Source organism: Falco biarmicus, chromosome 17 (assembly GCF_023638135.1).
Source record: "Falco biarmicus isolate bFalBia1 chromosome 17, bFalBia1.pri, whole genome shotgun sequence".
NCBI lineage: Eukaryota > Metazoa > Chordata > Aves > Falconiformes > Falconidae > Falco > Falco biarmicus.
In genome coordinates, this window is record NC_079304.1 from 324,075 (window position 1) to 330,074 (window position 6,000).

The window sequence follows — 6,000 nt, forward strand, 5'->3', positions numbered from 1 at the left end:
GGTCTGTAAGGCAGAACACTACATGTGATGGCAATTTTCAAAACTTCTGGACTCAAACGCCTGCACTGACACGCTGTACTTCTCTCTAGGAAGAAGTATGAACAAAAGCACAAGCTAACAGGACATCTTAAAAAAACACTTTCTCTCAAATGCAGTAGTGAAATACTGTTCTCTGAATTTCATTTAGTGTCCACAAGTGCTTCTAAGAAATTCATCAAACTGATACATGTGGGTTTTAAGCACAACTTGTTGAGGCTGCACACCTCTACAAAAAAGCAGCTGAGGAAATGAAGGCACCCATACAGTGGTGTCACTTAATATGATTTTGAAATTATGAAGGCAGATGTATAAGGTCAAGATACCCAGCCTACAACAATCTGCCTTCTGTGCATCTGAAGAAGGTACTGCATGATGTCTTCACCACAAGATAATAGCTTCTTGTGGGGGATAGAGGGGATACACAACATTCTTTAACAGTCAACATAGTTAACCTGTAGGCATGATTCTAGCCATGTTAACTGAAAACTTTTCCATTGATGCAGTCAGCGTCTGTTCTAGCCTCTTTATGCAGCAACACTTGGGAGGCAGCCAGGCAGCTTCTCTGCATTGCTATACAGCAGCTCCAGATGACTTCGTGTTTGTCTCCACCTGCTCTCCAGTCTCACTGCTGTAAGCATGCCTCTAAAAGCAGGGCTGTCATTTGAACTTCTCTTTCAGATACAAGAGCAAATTCACCGTTTTAAATACAAAAAAAAACCTGAAAAATATTTATTTTTAAGAAAAGGTAAGTGAGACCTCACTAGCTTTAAAATCTAGAAGAAATAAATCGTGGGATGCCTCCCAGTAGCAAACCACTGCTATTAGAGAAAAGTTTCTATATACAATTACGATCTGATTTATGATCTGTTGAACGAATTTCTGTAGCAATGAGCAAAGAACGTGGCCAGAACAGTAACTAAAGCCACACTTTTAAAAATACACATATCATTAAGTTAACTGACTTCTTCATCTGATCAAGTTCTGCAAGCAAGCTTCTACTTCTTGTTTGGCTCCAAGGTCAGTAAGTTTTTCTAGACCATCTTCTCCACTCATGCAATTTTGCTTAAATATCAGTTCTTGTCACAGCCCTAACAGATACTCACGTTATACTCATTTTGGAGATAGCTGTTTCTTGGTAAATATGAGGACTTAAGACTTCATGGAAAGGAGGAAAAAAAACCTGAACTACAAATTGCTCTTTTAGTCCCACAAATCATCCTGTGAACCTCTACAAGTACCATTTCTGCATATTCATAGTTAAAAATGTGTAATTCTTTAAGTTCTGTTTGACATCAGAAGATGTTTCCATTTTCAGAACATCACATCAGTCTTTTCAGATTGATGCTGTATAGATGTCACTGCCATTTCTGATGTCACACATACAAAAGTGTTACAACTGTACCTCCATTAACTCAAAGGGTGGCACATTAACTCCAGAGAAAAGGTAGTCATTCAGAGTACCTTAAACTGTTAGTCAGCAATTTAAGAATCCTGGTGTCCAACTATATACCCTAATTTTACACATGATGCAACATGAAATGTTTCTGAATATGTAATAAATTTCAGTGTTCAGAGTTCTAAACCTTCCAATGTATTTTCAGAAACAATACTACTGAACTTATGAGATTCCTAAATATTTTAAATGCTTAAAAAATAGCATATTATCAAATGAATAGTCTGAATTTTTCTGTATTTAAGTCTCTTAAAGGTGTGTGCAAGCGCATCCCCTTTTTGCTAGGAAATTACTTCTGTTATCAGAAGTTGGATCAATTTTTTAAAAGCATTAAATGTTACTGTATATCATGCACAGCCCAACTATTACATCAGACCCAATTTAAAATGCACAACATACATGCTGTATTTCTAGCAAAAGCCATTTTTAAAGTCCACTGTCATACAACAGAACCTGAGTAAGACCTACAGTGCAGGCTAAGAAAAGCTGAACCAAGATCTCAATATGAAAATTTTAATACTATTTTCTCTAATCAGTGTATCTAAAGTCACCACTATCTGCTATACCAATGGCCAAAACACTATCTTCTGGTCATGAATTTAGTGTTGGGAGTATTTAATCCCTCCAGTGGTCCTGACTTTATAAACTCTACAGATGTCTAAAAATCCATGGAGTTGTAAAGCCAGGTACACTTCACAGATTGCAATGGTGCAACTTCTGCCTGTAGACAAAGAATTTACTCACTGTATAAAAATGAACTCTCAAGTCTTTTCCAGGCATTTGCTACACAGTCAGTGGTTCTGCATCTTTTCAGTCCTAAAAATGTGGAGAAAAAAAATGAAGCAAAACCCCCACAAAATTACATTTCATGCGTGTTACCTATTTTCTTGAATTCGCAGCTACGTACACCAGCAAAGAGGAAGAGACTTCCAGAATCACTCAAATCCTTCCTTCCAAAAACTGCTAGAGAGTTCAGTAAAGGGACACTTAACAATGTGAAATCAAGAAAAGAAATTCTAATACATTTACAGATATAGTTTCAGAAAAACAACAGCTTATTTGCCTCCTCAAGGGTACAAATACTTTCATCTCGTGCTAGTTTCCCATACCATCATGTGTTTCTAGAACTTGGGACACATGCTTTATTTAAGAGGTCTCTCAAGTACAAAGCACAAGACAATGCAGTAGCAGCTTATCAACTGAGAATCAAGAAGCAATTCTCCCAATAAAACGAGCTTGTTTGCTTTTTTTTAAAAAAAAACACATTTCAGTAGTATTTCCTCTCTGTGCTGAGTAGGAAACACCAACAGTCAGAGGTTGGAGCAATAAAGCAAGATCTTACATAATACTCCAGTCGTGCAGAAAATCAAGCCAATGCTGGGAGAAGGAATTTTACAACATTACAGTGGGTATTTCCAAGTGTGAAACTATGCATGCAATCAATAACACCGCAATAGCTCCTGATTGTACAAGCTTTATGCCCAATTCTGCAGAAATAATGTCCAGGAAGAAATGAAGCAGATGTTTCAAGTTTACAGGTCCACTGTGAGCCAGGCAGTGGAATGGCAAAGCCCCAAGAGTAAAATGCTGAATAGAAGGGTGTGTCAAGAATAATGCTGTTAAGTCCCTCTTCTGTAAACTAGAATGGTATCTAGAAAAATCACACAGGGCATCAAACTCGGTTCACAGTACATACCTCACACTAGGACCATCTAGAGGCTCAGCTGCAGTTCAGAGATTCAGAGATTAACCCTAAACCTCCCCACGCACAGGTCAAGCTGGCTCAGTGGAAACTAACTGAGAGAAGACTCTGATGAATGGAATGGTCTTCAACATTTATCAGGTCTAATCAACCTAATACTATTGCCAGTCCTGGTACCTTCTCCATGTTAAAACATCAGCAAATTGTAAGATCAATTACACAGGAAATAGTATTTTTTTGAGCACTCCACTGTCATCTGTGCAATCAGCGATGGCAATGTTGGCAATGTTCACGGAGACCGTATGTGAAACCAAAACCCCTTACATTTTAACTCCCTCCCTGATCTGTATCTATGGGCAAACCCAGGAGGTTTGGGGGAGGAAATGCAATTCGTTTTATAATAGGGGTAACTACACTCAAGTAAATCAGGGTATCAAATTTGATAGTAGTTTCTATGATCTTATGGTAGGTACAGTCCTCTCCTGTATTACTGTCCTCTACTGATATGGTGACAGGACAAGAGCTTGCAATGTACTTCTGCTATTATTTTGTCTCGATCTCGATACCCATCCATGACAAAATGCCATTAAGAAAATAAAAATCTGTCTTTTCTTCAGGGCACAACGAAACAAGTGACATAATGAAACCAAGTAATTCTGGGCATTTGGTTAGAAAATATCACTGAAAAAGAAGCCAGTGGTATGTTTTACTTAACTAATGTAGGGGGATTTATAACCAAAGAGTTCTGTTTTATAAAGCATAAATAATAGTGTCATTCTTCAGACTTTTATAGGGCTTCACATCAAGCCACCCCCAGACATAAACACTTAGAACTCTAAAGGCAAAGAAAGAGGAAAAAAAAAAGAAATCACAAAAAAGTATTCCTTTTCATTATGTCACAATGATGCTCTACAATCACAAACGTAAACACATTTAATAAATCTGAGTTACAGAAAAATGACAACAAATAACATTACATTCCATATCTTCCTCTCCTCTAAAAAACATCAAGGGAAAGACAATTCCATTGCACAGGCATCTGGCACACTACAGAAATAGTATTTTACCTTTATAATACCTTTATAATCATTAATCAGGATAATGCTTGTAGCAAGCACTAGCACTCAGCTATTAAATTGAATCAGTGACACATTTAACTGCGAAAGAGAATTCTTTTGCCTTTCCATACTGCATGATGATGCACCATTTCCTTTAAACACCACCACAGGCCTGAGACACAGTGAAGAAATACCAGCACCGATCCCAGACGCCTCTAATTCACGAGAAACGTGCCTCTCAGTCCTCAGCGGTGAAAACTACAACCGGCCATCCCTTACTTGGTTATGCTGTTAGTCACCCCAGGTTTTCCACTCCAGCCTTTATTTCCTTTCTCCCACTCACGTTTCCTTACTCAGTTCCTGGCACCCCACTGAACCTCTGCCCCTGCCTGAGGAGCTCCGGGAATCCCTTAAGCAGGCCTCCCCCGAACTTTCCCCTGCCGGACCTCTCCCCTCCCCAGGCCCCGCTCCCTCACTCGCGCCCTCCTCCCCAGCCGAGCCACCGAGCCCTCCCCCAGCGCCTGCCCCCTTCCCCACAGCTCTTACCTCCGGGCCCCGCGAGTGACTCCTACGGCCGGTGGAAGCCCCGCTCCGAGACAGGCTGAGCGCCCGAGAAGCCCTGGCCCAGGCAGGTGCGGCGGGTGGGGATAGCGCCCCCGGACTCTGGCCCCCGTTCCGCAGCCAGCCCCTCTAGGCGAACACCAGCAGCTGGAGCTCACTATCTAGCAGCATGTCTTCCTCCTCCGAGTCCCCCCAAGCAGATGCAGAGGCTCGTTATTCCGCTTATTCCGCAAGTCCCCGCAGCAGCGCTCTGCGCAGGCGCCGCGCTGACGAACGGGCAGGATATGGCCGTTCCCAGCGCTCCCCCCCGGCCGCGCAGGCGCCCCGGCCGCACCGCGCTCCCCCCCGCGCCCCGCTCCCGGCCACCGCGCAGGCGCGTACCCCTCGCACCGGCCTCGGCCTCCCGCCCCCCGCTCCCCTCCGCGCCTGCGGCAGCGGCGCCCTTCCCGCTCCCGCGCCTGCGCAGCCAAACACGCCCTCCCCGCCCCCCCCCTCTTGCGCATGCGCGCTCGGCCCCGCCCGCCCGCCCCTCCCCCGGGTGGCTCACCGCCTGGCAGCACGGCGGAACATGCGCCGTGTGCCTTGGGGTCCCCTCAAGTTCAAGCGCTCGCTATTTGGCAGAGCTACTCCTGTCGCAGTGCCACTTAGAACAGCCAGCAGAGGAGGGGGACGCAGGCCCGCGCGGGTCTCTCACTTCCCAGTCGTGCGGCAGGGCCGCCGCAGGGACACAGGAGAGCTGCCCCACATACACATCAGAGAGGCAAGCGGTGGCGGGGGACGAGGAGACTACCTTCCCCCCATCCCTGCGGAGGCTTCCAGTCCTCGCCCAATTCCTTTTTGCTTCTCTCCCCCGCACGGCCCCTCCCACCTCACCTGAGAAGGGAACCGCTGCCTGCTGTCCCCTTTCGGTCTCCTCATACCACCCTACACTGACACATCCGGCCCCCCCGCAGCGCCCGCCCCTCAGCGGCACGCGGAGGCGCTGCGCATGCGCCGAGAGGCGGGGTGGGGCGTGAACGCGGGAAGGGCGTCGAGGGAGGTGGTGCGCGTCATCTGTGCTTCGCCTCAGCATTGTGAGGAGCGGCTGCCTGAGGTGGTGCCGTGCTTCTCTGCTCCTTCTGCCTGGCAGGCCTCTTCTCCTGGTGTTGCGTGAGGGTTGACAGCTCTTCTGCGAGCTGGTGTCGGCT

General features: G+C 45.6%; 1 protein-coding gene across 5 annotated transcripts in view; it reads right to left on the minus strand.

The window, feature by feature from the left end:
• Positions 1–5,799, minus strand: part of SPOP (speckle type BTB/POZ protein) — a 28,503-nt gene extending 22,704 nt beyond the window's left edge. The window contains exons 1-2 of one of the 5 annotated variants that reach the window (XM_056362259.1): positions 5,687–5,799; positions 4,799–4,993 (exon numbers count right to left, since the gene is read on the minus strand). The gene's annotated coding sequence lies outside the window, so the exon portion shown is untranslated. Of the gene's footprint in view, positions 1–2,236; positions 2,309–4,798; positions 5,125–5,686 lie in introns of those variants that run through there. The other 4 variants (XM_056362260.1, XM_056362258.1, XM_056362261.1 and 1 more) reach the window with 4 other exon arrangements.
• Positions 5,800–6,000: the final 201 nt, after the last annotated feature.